General features: G+C 42.4%; 2 long non-coding RNA genes across 3 annotated transcripts in view; one reads left to right on the top strand and one right to left on the bottom strand.

Annotated features, from left to right (window-relative positions):
- Positions 1–14198, top strand: part of LOC108523868 (uncharacterized) — a 99235-nt gene extending 85037 nt beyond the window's left edge. The window contains exon 6 of one of the 2 annotated variants that reach the window (XR_001883911.1): positions 13867–14198. This is a non-coding gene — a long non-coding RNA (uncharacterized LOC108523868). Of the gene's footprint in view, positions 1–3438; positions 3977–13866 lie in introns of those variants that run through there. The other variant, XR_001883912.1, reaches the window with a different exon arrangement.
- The window catches only part of LOC108523869 (uncharacterized), a 97716-nt gene that overhangs the window by 45920 nt on the left and 31054 nt on the right, over positions 1–20742 (bottom strand). The window lies entirely within an intron of this gene.

Below are 20742 nucleotides of genomic sequence, written 5' to 3'. Positions count from 1 at the left end.
TTATGTTATTTGGATAATGTGAATCATGTTTGATGAGAGGAAAAGAAGGAAAAGGAGAAAAAGAGCTAGATATACCAGACGATTCTTTAATGCACCCCTCCCTGCCCCCCACCACCCCGCCGGCCATTCAGCAGGCAGTTTTGGGTGGAGTAGACCCTCCTTCTGTCAGCTGTGATGGTTCAGATGTGGAGGTCCTTTCTCCCTCCAGTCCACCTGAAAGTTCAATTGAGAACCTTTTGTCCCCTCCTCCTTACCTGTCTAGTCCACTCTATACCCACCACTCCCTGAGGAACTTAGCCCAGCAAGTACTACTCATCATGAAGCCTCCTATCAGCCTCCAAAGGGAAATCTTTGTTCACTTAGGGAGGTGGTAGATGGGGAAGAAGGCACTGTGAGAGTACATGTTCCGTTGTCTATGTCTGATTTGGCTCTGTGTAAAGAGAAATTTGGTCATTTCTCTGAAGATCCAGGAAAATTCACAGATGAGTTTGAGAAATTAACTCTGACCTGTAGTTTAACTTGGCAAGATCTGCATGTTTTGTGTTCTCTGTGATGTGCAGTGGAAGAGAAACAATGCATTTTGGGGACAGCTGGGACTCATGCAGATGAGGTATTGGCTCACAATCTGAACTATAATATATATCAGGCAGGAGGTATGGCAGTTCCAGATCAAGATCCAGAGTGGAACTATCAAAGGCCAATGAGGACTTGGGGAGGAGATTTTTATGGTCACTTGTTTGTAGGAAGGGATGAAGAAATGTATGAAAAATCCCATTAACTATGAAAAGGTTAAGGATGTTTCTCAGGGCAAAGATGAGAATCCAGCTTTATTTCAAGGGCATTTAGTTGAGGCAATCAGGAAATATACTAACACTGATCCTGCTTCAAAGGAAGGCCAAACCCTCTGGGAGTACATTTTATAACCCAGTCCGCCCCTGATATCCATAGGAAACTACAAAGACCAGCTATAGGTCCCCAAACTCCTATGGACAGCTTTTTGATATGACATCTTTAGTTTTTAATAACAGGGACAAAGCAGAGGAAGCAGAAAGAGCAAGAAGGGCCTCCCACAAGGTGATACTCTTGACTGCAGCCTCAAGCTTACTTCCCACGTGGGGCTGCCCTCCTGGCTCTTGGCCTGGACAAGTGAAGCTGAAAGGTGGGAAGCCCAAAGCTGGGAGTCTGAGTCACCGTGCCTTGGGCATAAATCAGTGTGCACACTGTAAGAAAACTGGCCATAGGAAGAGGAATTCCCTAGGGTTCTGAAGGGAGTCACTGGGACCTGAACCAATGATGGCTGAAATAGTCAGGCAAGCCCAAAGGTGACGGGGCCTGAGACCTTCCACTGAAGCTCCCATTGAACAACTAGCCATATCTCCAGAGAAGCCATGGGTAACCCTTGATGGGGCAGGTAAGAATATTAACTCCCTTCTAGACTGCTTACTCTGTTTTGACCCATTATAATGGGCCTTTGTCACCCCAAAACGGTATAATCATGGAGATAGATGGACAATCCCATAGATGTCGTTTTATGAATCCTTTAAGCTGCTCATCAGGGACTTTGGTTTTCTCCTGAATGCTCCATACCTTGTTGGGAAGGGATTTCTTAACTCAGCTGCAAACAGTAGTATCTTTCATAAATCACAAGGCAGACAGAAATTGCTCCTTCTCTTTTCCTGTGAATAAATATCAGGCTTTGTTGCTAAACATCCTTATATAATTCTTAAAGTATGCCAAACTGAATCCAGCTACCTATTTACCTGAACCGGCACCCTAGATCATTCTTGTATACAAATTATAGAGCTAGTTTACTCCAGCCATCTGGATTTAAAGGATGAGCCTCTAGATAATCCTGAGGTAGAACGGTTTACAGATGGAAGTAACTTCGTGCACCAGGGAAACTGGAAAGCTGGGGCTGTTGTCAGTCAACATGGGGTAATTGAATCTCAGGCCTTAGCAGCTTCTACCTCAGCTCAAAAGGCAGAATTAATAGCTCTTATTAGAGCCCTGCAATTGGGAAAGGACCTAGGAATTACCATTTACACTGATTCTAAGTATGCCTTTCTGATACTTCTGCTCATGCTGTTATCTGGAAGGAATGGGGACTCCTAACTGCTAAGGGTTCCCCTGTAAAACATTACTTAGAAATTTGGAGCATATTGGATGCTGTTTTGCTGCCCAAGGAAGCAGCTATAACCCATTGTAGAGGATATCAAAGAGGAGACTGGCGCGGCTAAGGGAAACTCCTTTGCAGATGCAGCTGCTGATGTAGCAGTGCTAAAGGAGCCAATAGGACTTACTGGTATGTTAGTGCCTTCAGCCACCTCAGTGACAGACCCCAGATATAGTAAAGAGGAACAAGAATGGGCTAAAGGTCAGAGTTTAATTAAAGATCTTCTGGCTGGCTTATCAATGACAACAAACTATTGTTACCACATGCTAATCAGTGGAAAATAGTCAAGCATTTGTGTGACTCTAGTCATTTGGGAAGAGATTCTGTGTTTCAATGAATGTCTCTCCTTTTTATAGGAAAAGACTTACTCAAAACAGTAAAGCGGCTAACTCAGGCCTGTGAACTATGTGCCCGGAATAACCCAAATAACCAATCTTTACCTCCTCCTCTAGTAAGGCCTGTTCAGCATAGAGGAACGTACCCTGTTGAAGACTGGCAAATAGATTACACACAGATGCCCCCATGTAAAGGGTTTAGATATTTATTAGTATTTGTTGACACCTTTACTGGTTGGATCGAAGCTTTTTCTACCTGGTCTGAAAAGGCAATTGAGGTTTCTAAACTCCTACTAAAGGAAATAATTCCTAGATTTGGTCTGCCTAAGAGCTTGCAGAGTAATAATGGCCCATCTTTCACAGCGACAATTACCCAAAACATATCTTTAGCCCTAGGAATTCAGAACCACCTTCACTAAGCATGGAGGCCACAGTCTTCAGGGAAAGTAGAAAGAGCTAATCAAACTCTAAAAATGACTCTTGCTAAAGTATGCCAAGAAACATCAGAAACCGAGTTGTCTTTATTACCTGTAGCCTTATTACTGGTTCAAATAACCTCTAAGGGAAACCTGCAGCTCAGCCCTTTTGAAATAATGTATGGAAGGCCTTTTTTAACTACAGACTGCCTAATAGACATAGATAGTTTCAAGCTACAGAATTATGCGATCAACTTAGGACAAGTGCAAAACACACTGCTTGAATATGGAAATCAAAGACTCCCTTCCCCCACTAAGGAAGATAATCTTGTTACAACCCAGCTGGGAGACTGGGTCCTATTAAAAACTTGGAAGGAAGGATCCCCAGCAGATCACTTCTCCCCCAAATGGAATGAATCCTATCAAGTTCTCCTTAGTACCCCAACTGAAGTTAAACTTCTGTGAATAAACAGCTGGGTCCACTTATCTTGAATTAAACCTGTCTCTTATGAAGTCCTACAGGTCGATGGAACACAAGAGACTGATCCTGTTTATTCCTGTGAGCCAATCAGTGACCTCTGACTCCTGTTCAGAAGAAATGAGAGGGATAGGTAACATAAAGATACGGATTGGCATTCTACTTTTGGGTATAAGTTGGAATCATGCAGAGAGTAACTTATTTACTGAGTGGCCATAGACTTTAGCCTCTTTACATGATCAGACAAACTGTTGGATCTGTGGACATTTTGATGTACCAGCGGCCCAAGGAGGAACTTGTGTATGATCAAAACTGAATATTTTGTGTATGTTCCAGACTATTCACATGATATTACTGAGGCTATGAAAGCTTTAGACACTCAGGTCTTTGCCATTGATGTGCTATCAATCGACCCTATACTGACTTGGTTCCAGCAACTGCCCAGTTCTTGGAAAGCCTTCCTGTTTAGTTTACTTGGAACGATTTTACGTATTTTGCTTTGCTGTTGTGGAATATATTGTGGTTGTACTCTTTGTGTAGAAATGCAAGACAAGCTCACTCAATGCTTTCTTAAATTGAACACTTATTAATCTTCCAGATATCACCTTTTGTCAGAACTCGGAGTTAGTAATGACCTCCACTATACCAACACTCTTGGACTGAGCTTCTCTCTACTCTGACACAAGAGACCCTAATAGGCGGGAATATCACCACCCCTATTCAGCCTGAAGACGTCACAGAAGATGGATCTTCATCCCTCTGCAACCCTTAGAATTGAGGGTCTTCTTGTAAAGTGAGGGGGAAGATATACCAGAGGCATTTGAACCAGAGCAACTCCATCTTGAGTGAGGGCTAGGAAAATGAGGCTGGGACTTGCTGGGCTGCATTCTCAGAAAGTTAGGCATTCCTAGCCTCTAGATGTTTACGGTTAAGGGAACAAATTAATAATGTTTACTAAACAGACCTAGATGTGGGACTGTCCAGACATCCCAATATCTGGAGAACAAAGGCATTCCTAATTTTGCTTTAAAGACAATAATATTGATTCTTGCAAAATACAGTAATTAAGAAAATTAATCCTTTATCACAGACCCTTGTAGCAAAACACATCTCCCCATATATACAAGCCTTGTGCCTAGGGTGGATGCGTTCCATCTCTTACTTTCAGGAGTGTCCTACTTTGTGTATGGAGTAGCTGTACTTTCACCACTTTACTTTCTTAATAAACTCGTTTTTACTTTGCACCAAGGACTTGCCCTCAATTCTTTCTTGAGTAAGATCCAAAAACCCTCTCTTGGGGTCTGGATCAGGACCCCTTTCCTATAACATCCTTCTGGCAACCACAGAAGGGACTATAGTGTGGAAACTCCCTTCCTAAATGCTACTTTTGGGTAAGTGTTGGAGTCCTGTGACATATTTCTGGCTACCACAGAAGGGACTATAGTGCAGAAACCCTGACCCAAAGGCTACCTTTGAGTAAGTGTTGGGGTCCTGTAACAATACCAAAACCAGGAAAGGATATAACCAAAAAAGAAAACTACAGTCCAATATTCCTGATGAACATAGATGCAAAAATCCTTAACAAAATGCTAGCTAACCAAATCCAACAACATATCAAAAAGATAATCCACCATGATCAAGTGGGTTTCATACAAGGGATGCAGGGATGGTTTAACATACATACGTCAATAAATGTGATACACCACATAAACAGAATTAAAAACAAAAATCACATGATCATCTCAACAGATGCAGACAAGGCATTCAACAAAACCCAGCAATGTTTATGATTAAAACTCTCAGCAAAATCGAATACAAGGGGCATATCTCAATATAATAAGAGCTATCTATGACAAACCCACAGCCAGCATAATACTGAATGGGGAAAAGTTGAAAGCATTCCTTCTGAAAACGGAAACAAAGCAAGAATGCCCACTCTCACCACTCTTCTTCAACATAGTACTGGAACTCCTAGCCAGAGCAATCAGGCAAGAGAAATAAATAAGGACATCCAAATCAGTAAAAAGGAAGTCAAACTGTCACTGTTTGCCAATGATATGATTGTTTACCTAGAAAACCCTAAAGTCTCCTCTAGAAAGCTCCTAGAACTGATGAAAGAATTCAGCAAAATTTCTGGATACAAAATTAATATACACAAACCAGTAGCTCTTCTATACACCAACAGTGACCAAGCTGAAAATCAAATCAAGAACTCAAACCCTTTTATAATAGCTGCAAAACAAACAAACAAAAAAAAGTAGGAATATACCTAATCAAGGAGGTAAAAGACGTCTACAAGGAAAACTACAAAACACTGCTGAGAGAACTTATAGAGGACACAAACAAATGGAAACACATCTCATGCTCATGGATGGGGAGAATCAATTTTGTGAAAATGACCATATTGCCAAAAGCAGTCTACAAATTCAACACAATTCCCATCAAAATATCACCATAATTCTTCACAGAATTAGAAAAAACAATTCTAAAATTCATATGGAACCAAAAAAGAGCCCACATAGCAAAAGCAAGACTAAGAAAAAAAAAATCTGGAGGCATCATACTACCTGATTTCAAACTATACTATATAAGACCATAGTCACCAAAACTGCATGGTGCTTACACAAATAGGCACGTAGACCAATGGAACGGAATAGAGAATCCAGAAATAAACCCAAAATGTTTACATCAACTGATCTTCAACAAAGCAAACAAAAATGTAAAGTGGGGAAAGGATACCGTTTTCAACAAATAGTGCTGGGGTAATGGGCTAGCCACATGTAGGAGAATAAAACTGGATCCTCATTTCTCACTTTATACAAAAACCAACTCAAGATGGATTAATGACTTAAATCTAAGATGCAAAACTATAAAATTCTAGAAGATAACATTGGAAAAACCCTTCTAGATGTTGGTTTAGGCAAGGATTTCATGACCAAGAACCCAAAAGCAATGCAATAAAAACAAAGACAAATTGCAGGGACTTAAACTAAAGAGCTTTTGCATGGCAAAAGGAATAGTCAGTAGAGTAATTACAGATAACCTACAGAGTGGGAAAGAATCTTCACAATCTATCCATCTGACAAAGGACTAATATCTAGAATCTACAATGAACTCAAATCAACAACAACAACAACAACAAAATCCCATCAATACATGGGCTAAGGGCAAGAATAGGCAATTCTCAAAAGAATACATACCAATAGCCAACAAGCATATAAGAAAACACTCAACATCACTAATGATCAGGGAAATGCAAATCAAAACCACAATGAGATACCACTTCACACTCATTAGGATGGCTATTATAAAAAAACAAAACAAAACAAAACAAGTGTTGGCCCGGATGCGGATAAATTGGAGCACTGTGCATTGCTGATGGAAATGTAAAATGGTGCAGCCACTGTGGAAAACAGCATGCGGTTACTAAAAAGCAATTAAACATAGAATTACTACTTAATTCAGTAAGTCTACTTCTCAGTATATCTACATATCAATTGAAAGCAGGAACTAAGACAGATATTTGTACACCCGTGTTCATAGTAGCATTATTCACAATAGCCAAAAGGTGGAAATGAACCAAGTGTTCATCAATGGATGAATGGATAAACAAATATGGTATACACATAATTAATGACACTGAAACACCTTCAGCCATAGAAGAAAGGAAATTCTGACATGCTCTATATAATACGGATAAGCCTTGAAAACGTTATGCAAAGTAAAATAAGCTAGACACAGAAGGAAAAATATTTCATGACTCCACTTATATGAAGTATGTAGAATAGGCAGCTCATAGAGATGAACATAGGTTAGAGGTCACAGGGACTGGGGTTGAGGAGTTGTTTTTTACTGGGTACAGAGTTTCTGTTTGGGTGAGTTAAAAAGTTTTGGAAATAGTGGCGATGGTTGTACAACATTATAATGTAATTAATGGCACTGAATTATACACTTAAAAATGGTAAAATGGCAATATACCATTGATCATACATATATCATATTGATCATATATATTTCACCACAATTAAAAAATAGTAAAAGCAAACCCTATCCACAAAAAACATAAATGATTAAAGCATTTAAAAATATAATAGTGAGTATTTATCTGATCTTTAAATGGGAAAGGTAATTCAAAGGATAAATCAAATAAGAAACTCATAAATGAGAATATTAACAGAAATTGTCCAAACAGAAATTAAAATCCCTTTAATTTCCAAAAGGGTGTATAACAAAATAAAAATGCATCCAGAAAGACATTTAAAAATTATAACATTTGACAAAAGGTTAATCCTTAAAATATAGTATCATATCACATGCACATGTATGTTTATTGCGGCACTATTCACAATAGCAAAGACTTGGAACCAACCCAAATGTCCATCAATGATAGACTGGATTAAGAAAATGTGGTACATATACACCGTGGAATACTATGTAGCCATAAAAAAGGATGAGTTCATGTCCTTTGTAGGGACATGGATAAAGCTGGAAATCATCATTCTCAGCAAACTATCACAAGGACAAAAAACCAAATACCACATGTTCTCACGCATAGGTGGGAACTGAACAATGAGAACACTTAGACACAGGAACGGGAACATCACACACCACGTCCTATTATGGGGAGAGGGAAGAGGGGAGGGATAGCATTAGGAGATATACGTAATGTAAATGACGAGTTAATGGGTGCAGCACACCAACGTGGCACATGTATACATATGTAACAAACATGCACGTTGTGCACGCGTACCCTAGAACTTCAAGTATAATAAAAAAAATATATATAGTGTCATATAATTTAATAAAAATCACACCACACCCACAAAAATTCATGGGCAAAAGCAAAATGTGATAATTCACCAAAGAGAAAATACTGTTATTTAATATTTTATGCTATTCAGCCTCATTGGGAAAAAAATAGATTATAATTTTTAAAATGAAATATTTCTTCCCAATTATCATGAGAATATCCAGGACTGGTGAAAGATTATAAATTTCTCCAACAATTTTGAATACTTTTAATAGTATGTACCAAAGAATGTTTGTATTTTTTAAAATAATAATTTCACTTCTAGGAACTTAGCTTAAGAAATGTTTCCCTGACTGCAGCATATAATTAAGAATTATATTCATTTTACATTATTTAAAATTCTGAACAATTGGTAACAGAATGAACGATAGGGTATTATTTTGGAAAACTACATTTCATCATGTTAAGGAGAAAAGCCAGAAGATAAAATTGGATATAATGTAGGATCACAATTAACTAAGTGCATGAAAATACGGCGACATTTTTATAGCTATTGGTGATACTTTGGCCCCTTTTTTCTTTTTTGTACTTCTCAAATTTTCTATAATTAACTGTCACTTTTGTAATGAAGAAGAGAACTTAACCAATGGTATTATAAGATAATGACTTAGAAGATCTGAAAGAGTACTATTTATTTTGATTCTTTGGAGGCAAATAAAGTAAAAAACAAAATTCTCTCTAAGTCAAAATTATTTGGGAACAAAATGAAATCCTGATAGAGTAAGAGGGTATGAAAATGTCTATTTCAAGAGACCTGGCTTCTGGCTTTTCTAGAATCATGTGTAGGCAACAATTATTACCGTTATTCTTGTAGACTCAGTAGTTTAGTCTCAAAATATGTAATCTGACCTTATTTGCTTGGGTCCCATATTTATGCAACAAATATTAACCGAGCCCCTACTCTGTGTCTTAGACTGTTACAGAGGAAAAAAAGAAAGTTTGTTAATAACAGCTGCTGCTTATTGAGTACCTACACGAATGTTGGGGTGTTACAACTCTACAAGGTGGAACTATGATTCCCTCTTTACCAAGGAGGTAACTAAAGACCAGAGAGGAGCTTGCTCCAGATCCCATAGCAATAAAGCAATGGATGTGGTTTTTAACCCATCCCGCAGTCTTTCAGTTGCTCCATGCTATCATGTTTCCAAAATAGAGAGTGATGGCATTCCATTACAGAACATAGATACATCTTGCCATGAGCAGTCTTATGGCCCGAGGCTTTGCTGTGCTCTCTCCCCTGGCATACTCCCCCGTGCTATGTGCCCCTCCCACCTCTGAAGTGCAAATGTGCCAGCTGGACAAAACACCTAGATCCCCAAGAAGGGTGCGGAGCAGGCAGCTGTCTCCCAATGTATGCTGGTCTGACAGGTTTGCTTTGGTGCCCAGATCCTATCGAGGTCTTGAACCTCTCCTGAGGGAGAGTTGTTGACAGAAAGGTATAGAGGGATAACATATTTGTCAGCAAAATCACTAAGGGATAAGCAGAGCTCTGCTGGCAGCCCAGTTTCTGTGGGATAAAGAGACACATGCCCTTAGTTGATTATGCACACAAAGCAACCAATAGGTCCAGGCTTCCTGGCTCTCCCTCAGCTTAATCAGACTGAAAATCACTGAGGTATTAAAACATTTTGGAGAAACTCAAACAACTCAGCCCTCAGGTGCCTCATCTTGTAAAGTTTGCATGCTGAGCCAGAACTAAATAATTTCCAAGGTTTCCTACAGTTCAAGGAGCTTGTGATTTTGTTTGCACAAGACTTGGTAAAACATTTATCATTTAATATTAAATTAAAATCTAAGAAAATACTGTATTTCTAGAATGGTCCCAAATAGATTTAAAATAGTTACATTTTCCTAGGAAAAAGGCTGGGAGAGATTTCTAAAATTATTTACAATGTGTGATCATAGGTGATGTAAATTTTTTGCTTATTTCTCTTATGGGCCTCGTTAATTATTAAATGTCTATATTGTTTAATTATTAAGTGTGTATATTGTTTAATTATTAAATGTCTATATTGTTTAAGCAGGTACTTTCAGCTGAATGCAACCTAACTAATAGAAGAGATTATTTTAGAGTGTTTGGGGAAGGGTCTCTGAGCAGGTGACATTTAAATGATGTGAAGAAGTGAGCCATGTGAAAGAATAGGGAAGGACATTTTTGGCAGATTGAACAAGAACAGATTGGTTTGTTCCAGGACAGCAAGAAGGAAGACCAATGTGTCTGGGGCACAGGGAGGTGGGAGATGAAGTCACAGGGGCAAGGTAGATGGCAAGAGTGAGTATGGGTTAAGAACCAGGGCTGGAGAGGGAGGCATGGACTAGACCACAAAAACCTTGGAGTTGTACCATGTTCTGTGATTCCAGGTACAATGGTAAGTAAGCCATGGCTGGGCTTCGAGTACAGTGACATGTTCTGATTTTTGGTTTAGAAAGTGAACTGCTGAAGGCTGAAAGATCAGTTAGGAGCTATTGCTATAGTCCCTGTGTAAGATGATGGTGGCCTGGACAGAGTGTCAGCCATAGGGGTGACAAGAAGCAGTCGGGCTTTATTGATGGATTGGATATGGGGTGTGAGAAGTAGAGAGGAGTCAAAAACGACTCCCAGGCTTTTGGTCTGAGCCACTGGGTGGACAGTTGTGCCATATTCCAAGAGGGTAAGACTGCAGGAGGAAGGAGCTTCGGGTGGGTTAAAAAGAAAGTTTTGCTTGGACATACTGAGTTTTAAATGCCTATTTGACAACCACATTGATATGCTAAGGAGATAATTGATGGCTGCATCTGGAACTTAGGGAAGATATATGAGGCAGAAATATACATATGGGTGTCATCAGCATAGAAACGGTGTTTGGAACTAAGGGACACAGATCACCAGGAGAAGGAGGTAGAGAGAGAAGAGAAGAGCCCAAGGCTGAGCCTCAGGTGCCCTAACACTTACAAGTGCAGAAGGAGGAGCCTGGAGAAAGGGCTGTGAAGAAGTGGTCAGTAGGGTAGGGAGAACGAGGAGGGTGTGGGTTCTTAGAAACATGTGAGGAAAGTGTTTTCAGGAGGTGGGAGTAACCAACTATTCCAAATGTTGCTCAAAGTTTGCATAAGACAAAGATATGGCATTGTCCATTGGATTTGGCAAAATAAGATCCATTATTACCTCAAAGAATGTGCTCAGTGGCATGGATTAAAGAGAAAAAGAGAAGTGAATCAATGAAGATGTCAAAACAGGCTATGTTTAGGAGCTTTGTTATGAGGGCACATGGGGGAATGGTTCAGTAGGTAGAGAAGAATGTGGAGTCCTGGGAGGAGCTTTTGAAGACAGAGAAATTGGAACATGTTTGCATGCTGCTGAGGGTAGTCCAAGAAGAAATCCATGATGTAGGAGAGAGAATTACAGGGAAGAATCCCTGGGAAGGGGTAGAGGAGATGGGGTCTGGGCAAGAGCAGTGAACTAAATTTGGATAGAAGATGGGTCAATTTATGTATGGAGCTGGAGGGAAGGAGGCTGCATGGGGACAGATGTAGCCGGGCTGGGAAGTTAGTGGTGGGAATATGAGGCTGTTCTCCCTCATTTTTTTGAGACAGGGTCTCACTCTATCGCCTAGGTTGGAGTGCAGTCGTATGATCATAACTCACTGTAGCGTTGAACTCCTGGGCTCAAGCAATCCTCTGACCTCAGCCTCCTGAGTAGGTGGGACTACAGGTGTGCACCACCATGCCCAGCTAATTTATTTTTATTTTTTAGTAGAGACAAAGTCTCCCTGTGTTGTCCAGGCTGGTTTTGAACTCCTGGGCTCTTGCCTTGGCCTCTTAAAGTGCTGGGATTACAAGTGTGAGCCACCTTGCACAGCCAGTTATCCTTTCTTCTGATTGATTTTGCTGTCTCCATGAAATAAGAAACAAAGCCACTGTATTCGAGTGGGAAAATGAATGAACTAGGGTGGGCAGTTTTCAAACTTTTTGGTCTCACGACTCCATTACTCTCTTAAAATTGAGGACCTCAAGGAGTTTTGTTTGTGTGGGTTATCTCTATTCAAATGTACTGTTTTTTTAACTGAAAAAAAATTAAATTTAATTATACATTTTTAAAGTAAGAGTATTAATCCCATTACATATTAGCATGACTCATTGCATTAAAAAATAACTATTATCCGAAACAAAAAAATCAATGAATGTGGTAAGAACCAGGGCTGGGAAGTGAGTGAAGTGGCAGTTTTACATTTCTTTCCCAAATTATTTTAATGTCTGGCTTAATAGAAGATGGCTGGATTCTCATAACTGCTTCTGCATTCGATCTGCTGAGATGACACACTTCCTATAGCCTCTGAGAAACTCCACTGTACACTTGTGAGAAAAGGAGAATGGAAAAAATAAGTAACTTCTTGAAATTACTATGAATATTTTTAGACCACACAGGCCCCCTGAAAGATTCTCAGGACCCCGTTCACACTTGGAAAAATGCTGGACAAATGAAAGGTAGTAACATTGCTGGGAAGAGCCTGGGCTCAAATTCAGGTTTGTCTGACTCCAAGTTCATGGAAGAGTATCAGAACAGTGAGCCTGGGTTGACCAGCAGCCTCAAATAAGGGAACATGGTTCTCAACTCAGTCAGTAAGTTAATGCTGAAATGCTGTGGTTCAAACACCTCTTGTGGTACAAAGACCAAGAGGGATCATTTTAACCAGGAATATTTCAAAGGCTAAAATTTTCTTGAAGTTTCTATAATCTCAGGAAAGGAGAACCCTGAGGGTGGGCATAGCACTGGCTCAGCTGGCGCTGTCTGGGGCTTAGAGCTGCACTTTGTGTTTCCAGCTGCAGTTTTTGATTTCTTTTGGTTCCATTCTATTTAACCACTCTCGGAAGGCCCACTGGATAGCAAGCCCTGTAGGAGAAGCTTGTATGTGGCTGCTCACTCCTTACACACTGTAGGCAATAGGGAAACATTTTTTGAACAGATTGACCCTAAGGAAGCAAACACGCATGGGGAGCCCCATCCCATCTCTTCAAAGGGCTCCCTTGCACTCAGCAGACCTCTGCTGCAACCAGGGGTATAGAGGAGTGTCTGAGGATGTGGGAGCAATGCTTCTGCTGACCTGGTCTCTTGGAAGCTCCTACCTACCCAATACGACGTCCTGGGGTATCCAAGCCACCTTGAGTTTCCTTTAAGCGTTATCAACAATCTCCTTCATGTTCAGGTCTGGGGTCAGGATTGCAGCTGCAGGCGCAGCTGAACTTGGGAGTTCACTTTGCATTACAACAGGAAAGATGTTGATAAACCCTCAATCTTCATTTCCCACACAGACTTCACTACCATTGGTGTATTTCTTCTATCAATTCTACTGGAAGGTAGGGAGCAGCATATCCACCCCAAAGGGAGAAACATACTACAAATACAGATTTGGAATGATGAAAAAAAGCTCCAGCGAGGGTAGAATTAGGGTCTAGCTCCACCCTTTGTGCAACACAGTGTCATGTGACCTCCACCTACACTGGGACTCGTTTTAAAATGATGCGCTCAACCCCGACCCTTTCTGCTGTGCGCTTACTGACTTCCTTTGTCTGCAGTGATTCAGATCTGGGTGTTTACTTCATGAGCTCAGCCAGTGACCTTGAAGAACTTGAGTTTCCTCTACTATCCTCTTAACCAAAACTCCTTTTTCCTTCTCCAGGCTGTTTCCCATATAAGGTTCATGACCCCCAGGGAGGATGAAACTGCCTGCAAGGTTTGTCTTCTCTCCTGTTCACTGGTTACTCAGCCAGGCGGATTCACGGGCTTCTCAAAGGAGCTTGTTTATCAGAAGCTTGTCTAAGACACCACGTCTTCCAGAAAATCTCACCTGAGTCACCAACAGATTCCTCTAAGAATCTGTAAGCCGCTCCTGACCAGCAGGAAACCCCAACAGAGGCAAAGAAGAGCAAAGTGAATATTTTGTCAAGAAAAAAATGAGAGACTGGGCGCAGTGGCTCATGCCTATAATCCCAGCACTTTGGGAGGCCTAAGTGGGCAGATCATTTGAGGTCAGGAGTTTGAGACAACCTGGCCAACAGGGTGAAACCCTGTCTCTACTAAAAATACAAAAACAATTAGCTGGGCGTGGTGGTGGGTGCCTATAGTCCCAGCTACTGGGGGGCGCTGAGGCAGGAGAATCACTGAAACCCGGGAGACGGAAGTTGCAGTGAGCTGAGACTGCACCACTGCACTCTAGCCTGGGTGACAGAGTGAGACTGTCTCAGAAAAAAAATAAACAAATAAAAAAGCGAGAAAGCGCCCATTTAGATCACTCAGACAAAAGATTTTATTTGTGCCAAAATGTTCCACAAGGCTTCCAGTTTTCACCACATAACTTGACAGTCATGCAAGACTTAAGTATATTTTCAGCTATCCTTTCTCTTTCATTTATTTCTGTTTAATAAGCTCTCAGTCCATTGATTCTAGTTAGTACATTATGTATCTTTTTAATCACTTACCTTCAGTGAGCATCTTTCCATGTTGGTAAATACCAGTGCTACTACTATTACTATATGACACTTACTGAGCACTTACTCCACGTCAAATCCTCTGCCAAGCATTTTCAAGCATTGTCTCATTGCCTTCTTGCCACAACCCTATGAAGATGCCGTGATTGTCCTCATCCAATGGAGGAGGAAGCTGAGGCTGAGAGCAATTAACACAGCTGTGAGTGAACAGGTAGGGTTTAAAGCCGGGCAGTATGATTCTGGAGCCTATGCTTTTAATCACTGTTATTTTACTCTCCTCCACTCCCCAAATATACTGCATTCTTTTTCTGTGATTGTATTGTATTATTCTGTTTTAGATGTACTATGATTGATTTCACCAATGCTGTGATTACACTTCAGTTGGTTTTAGTTTTCACTACTACAAACAGTGTTGCAACGAATGTCTCTGTGGGCAAATCTTTACAGGTCACGAATGACCCTTTCCTTAGGACACATATTGCCAGCCTGATCTCCAGAAAGGTAGTACATGCCCATCATATTGTATGAAAGTACTCTTTGCCCTCCACCCTTGACACTGGGTTGCGTCCCTTTTTAAAGTATTGCTGTTACAATCGAAGAAAAAGGCTGTCGCATTGTTATCTCAGTTTGTAAGCTAGAACACTTCATTGCACACTAGCTGTATTCCTCAGGTGTATTTCCTGTTCATGTCCTTTGTCCTCTGAGGTTTGTCTCTTTATCACAGATTTGAGAACTTTTTGTATATGTCTTATATTTTTAGAATTAATAAATTTAGGGCATAAATCTAACAGAAAGAAAAGCAGACTCATTCTGTGTTTTGCATAGCATCTTACATCCTATCCTTCCTCTATAATGATAGTAAAACATAAGAAATGATTCCTGTGCCCAGAGGTTGAAAGCAGGTCCATTTTAACAAACTCACTTGGAAGCATCCCCTTTCTCCAAAATTCTCCTCCTGCGCTTCAGTCTCAGAGGAAGGGAAGATGTTGGAGAGGAGCATAAAAACTTACTCTGGGCCGGGCGCAGTGGCTCACGCCTGTAATCCCAGCACTTTGGGAGGCTGTGGAGGGCGGATCATGAGGTCAGGAGATCGAGACTATCCTGGCTAACATCGTGAAACCACGTCTCTACTAAAAATACAAAAAATTAGCCAGGCATGGTGGTGGGCACCTGTAGTCCCAGCTACTCAGGAGGCTGAAGCAGGAGGATGGCATGAACTCGGGAGGCAGAGCTTACAGTGAGCTGAGATGGCACCACTGCACTCCAGCCTTGGTGACAGAGTGAGACTGTCTCAAAAAACAAAACAAAACAAAACAAAACAAAAAAACAAAAAAACCCACAGCAAAACAAAACAAAACAAAACACTTACTCCGTAGGAGCCACGTCATCAGACAACTGGCTTGAGCAGGTCCTATGCCGTCTTTTATTGATAATGATGAATCGGGAGCTCCCAGGCCTGGTATGTGAGTTTTGGATGTGATTCTAAGTGGAGTTGTCTTGTTTATACTTATTTTCCCTTTGTTATTATTTTGGCATTATCATGGATAATTCCATACTTCTAGGGTGTAATTCCAGTGTAACTAAACTTGAACAGCCCAGTATCACACAATTGATTACATACAGCATTTATTTCTAAGTATTTCAGGTCTACGAATGTGACCAATGCCTGGGGGGCTTGAGAGCTAATTCAGGTGCCACCCTGCTGGTCTGATGGTTCAAGAGGGCTGCTCACACACAAACCATGGGGTTCATGGGATGTCGATCTTCAGTGGGTTGTCGTTCAGAGCTGGTGGGCTGGGTGGGACCAATGGCTTGGTGCTTGAATCTCAGGCCTCTCTTAGAAGTCTGGCCTCTCCACCCATGCCCCAGAGATCCCATAGGTCCCTATTGTTCTGTCCACAGTCTCATGGACCTTTGATCCCACCCGCCACAAGAAGAGTCCTCAGGAATCAGGCTCTGACATGGAGTGTGCAGGCCGTATATGAAGCAGCAGGGACAGCACCTGTAGAAGGGAAGGGAAGGAGGCAGGAGAGGGCAGAGGGAGAAGTGGAGCTGTGATTCCCATCCAAGGACAGCCTTGGCCAGCTCCACAGGGAGCTCTGCAGCAGGAGGGCCTTTTTGAGTTGGCCTGAGTTGGTCAAGATAGCCAGCTCTCCACTCCCATAACAATCAGCCGTGGGACCTGGGACAGCCTGGGAGGGGTTTCAGTGTGGGTGGGGCACTCTCTGATCCAGACCCTAAGGCTCTGATGGCTGGAGGCCCCCGGAGGCAGTGCTTTCCCCAGCAGGGCTGCAAGTGTGGAAGGAGATGGGGTCAGCATTCCTTGCTGTCCACCACACCCCTCCTTTCTCTGATTCTCCTGCGCTACTAGGTCTTCTTCCTCCAGGCTGTCTGCATCTCAAAGAAATCTTTTCTTGATGCTTGCTCTCATTCCTTCCTTCTGCTTCTAGGTATGCCTCTGTTTTGATATCACCCCAGCCCCTTCCAATGTGGTGTGTCCTTCCACTCTACTGAAAATATTCCCCTAATTCGCCAGAAGTCCAGGAGCCCAGCCTGTCTCCCCTGACCCACCTCTGACTTCAGCTGCAGCTGGGAGACCATCCCTGGCATTTCAAGGCATCTGGATTGGTCATGGGCAAAATGCCTTTTGCCAAGTCACTGGCTGAATGTGTAGGGGCTGCCAGTCTTGCAGGGGGTTGGGGATGGCTTTGTCCTGCCCTGATACTCCACAGGTGAACACTTGATCCTAACCTGTCCTGGTCTCACTCAGGTGTTCACTAGGGACAGCGGGCAATGCCAGGACACAGTTTTGTCCTACTGATGTAACCAGGTCACTGCCCCAAGCAGAGGGTGGCCATGGTCATGAGGAAGCCTGGGGGTGGTGCGGGGAGTTGGGGGCAGGGAGCAGGCGGCCTAGAACTCATCCAAGGTTTTGGACTGCAAGACCATGTGTGAGACGCGGCTTCAACCACCTGGCCTGTGCCCGGTTGTCCCATGGGATTCAGTTGCAAAACACAAATCCAAAATTAATACAAGAATTTCAAGATGGCAAATGCAGAATGATAAGCCCCAAGCACGAGTTCCTCTTGCAGCTTCCAGGTCTGCCAACTCCTTTCAGTCTCAGTCCCAGGTTTCTGGGTGCCAGGAGGGCAGCTCTGCCTGCATCTCCGTCATCTCTCAGATTCGACAGGCCCAAAGCCAAACTTCATATTCATCTCCGAACTAGTGTTACCCCCAAAACCTGGGGTTTGTTTGCCTGATGAGTAACAACTCTCGGTGAGAATTCAGGTTTTGCTCAATAGGATTTTTATTCCTAAGGTAAGGAGAGCACAGGAATACTTTCCAAAGGAGCGCTTCCCAGAGAGAAAGAGACAGGAGGGCTTTATGGGGCGATGGAGAAGGGAGAGAACGCGTCATGGCATGTGGAGGAGGGGTCCCGGTGGCACAGACGCAGTGAGTCATCACGCCAGCATGTAGGTCGCATGTTCTGGTGATGAAGCTGTGGCTCCTCCCAGGGCGGAGATGCTAGCATCATGTGGAAAGTTCACTTGGGTCTGTCTGTAAGTTGCCGAGGTCTGTCAGGAGCCGGTTCCAATGACTAGGTGACCTCATTCCACTCAAGGTTTGGGAGAAAACCGGCTGCAAGGCAGGAGGCTGTAAAACAGGCCAATTGCTTAAGTCAATTAAATTTCTAAGGTCCCTGGAGACCCTCCCCATCTGCTTACACTACTGTCAAAGGTACCCCTATTCACCCAGGACAGGTTTTAAACTGGGGAATCATCTGTGTTTTATTTTTCAGAAGAGTGTTATTGATAAGCACAAAGGTCGGTCTATTGGATTTCCAACCTCCTTCCTACACACACACACACTATACCCCCAACATATACATACATTCACACCAACACACACATTTACACACTCCCACATGAATACACACTCCCACACACACGCACACACATTTACACACACATTTACACACTCACACAGGCATAGACACTCCCACCATTATAATGCACTCCCACACAGTTTACACACGCATTTACACACATATGCAACACCCACCACATGCACTCACATACATTTACACACATGGCATTTACACACTCCACACACGCATAACACACTTCCCATCTCCACACATACATGCAGCTCACACACATTTACCACCACTCCCACCACTGCGCACCATCGCACTCACACACATTTAACCACTACACCATTACACACTCACACACGCATACACACTCCCACAAAAATGCACCCACACACATTACACACACATACCCGACATTTTACACTGCACCCACATTTACACACACATACACATTTACACACACTCACACAATGCACATATACACCATATCACATTTGCATATTCACACATTCACACACGTGTACATATACACACACACACCCCACACACGTACACATTCACAGACTCTCACACACACACTCACACCTCCCTTTGATTCCATGGGTCCTGGCATAAGCCAGAACTTGACTCCTATCTCTGTGAGTGTGGTCAGAAGCAGGATGGACTGAGAACACTTTTTTTTTTTTTTTAAAGACAGGGTCTCTCTCTCTCTGTGGCCCAGGTTGGAGTACAGTGGCACAATCATGGCTCACTGCAGCCTTTACATTTTGGGCTCAAGTGATCCTCCAATCTTAGCCTCTTGAGCTGCTGTGACTACAGGCATGTGCTACCATACCTGCCTTTTTTTTTTTTTTTTTTTTTTTTTTGGTAGAGCTGTGATCTCACTATATTTCCCAGCCTTGTCTCAAACTCCTGGGCTCAAGTGATCCTCCAGCCTCAGCCTCCCACAGTGCTGGGATTACAGGCATGAGCCACCATGCCCAGCATGAGGACAATTTTGCTGATGACTGCCTTGCTCATGGTCACAAGGATAAATTCCACATGCCTGGGAGTTATTGTTTATCCTGTTTTAGGCTTTTAAAATATATTATCACTTGAACATCATTAGGAATTACTGTAAAGTTATATTTGTATTGAAGTAAATCACATTATAAAGACTTTTGAAGTGTGAGTTTTGTTGGTGTGCACCCTTTTCTTTCTTTACCTTCTTCTCTTTTTTCTTATAATACTTTTGTATCGAATTTGACTTCAATCATTTTTTGGTTCTTATTTTTCCATGAAATTAGACTTTTGGAGCTTTTAAAAGGGAAGCATACTTCGAGATACTTTTCTAACATCATGGCTCCCGAGGGCTCTTCCCTTATCCATGTGAGTGTGAACAAGCCTGGGGGGCTGGTATTGAGATCTTCTGGGTCTGTGCCTCTTCCACATTTTTCTGGACCTTTCCTTTCTGCTGTCTCTTCTGCACCCCCACTGTTCAGGTTGAATTCTGATCTCTGCAGTTTATTCTGAGAGAGTTTGAGGGGTCAGCTTTGAGAGCATATTGCTTGCTCCAGCCGCTCAGACCTTAACTAAGCACAGTTGCAAATGCCTCCCGGCTCTGAGGAGAAAACTGGGTTCAGGGTTTTCATTCGGCCCCCCACCTCCCTCTCCTTCCCCTTGCAGAGCCCATGCTGACCCTGTAGCTACTGGGTGGTTCATCTCTATCTGCTGGTATTTTTCAGGTTCCTGGGGTTTTGGTTTCTCCATTTTAATATTTCTGTGTGATGGGAAAGCTTCAAAAATCGTGCCACCCTTGCCAATGTCTTCCAGTATCCCCTCTTTATACTCAGGAATCCTCTGCCACCCTTAAGAAGAAAGGCCACTCAACACCGTAACATTTCAGAAACACCTTTATCATCTATTTTTATTTATTTATTTTGAGACAGGGTCTCACTCTGTTGCCCAGGCTGGGGAGCAGTGGCCCAATCATGACTGACTGTAGCTTCAATCTCCAGAACTCAGGTGATCCTCCCACCTCAGCCTCTCGAACAGTTGGAACTGCAGGCAGGCACCACCATGCCCGGCTAATTTTTTTTGTGGAGACAGGTTTACGTCATGCTGTCCAGACGGGTCTCAAGCTCCTGGCCTCAAGCAGTCCATGTGCTCCCTTGCTCGCATTATTTGCTGCCTGTCCCAAGGAGAGTTTTTGAAC

Source organism: Rhinopithecus bieti, unplaced genomic scaffold (genome assembly GCF_001698545.2).
Source record: "Rhinopithecus bieti isolate Rb0 unplaced genomic scaffold, ASM169854v2 scaffold_76888, whole genome shotgun sequence".
NCBI classification, from domain to species: Eukaryota; Metazoa; Chordata; class Mammalia; order Primates; family Cercopithecidae; genus Rhinopithecus; species Rhinopithecus bieti.
This window is presented reverse-complemented; position numbering and strand designations above follow the sequence as displayed.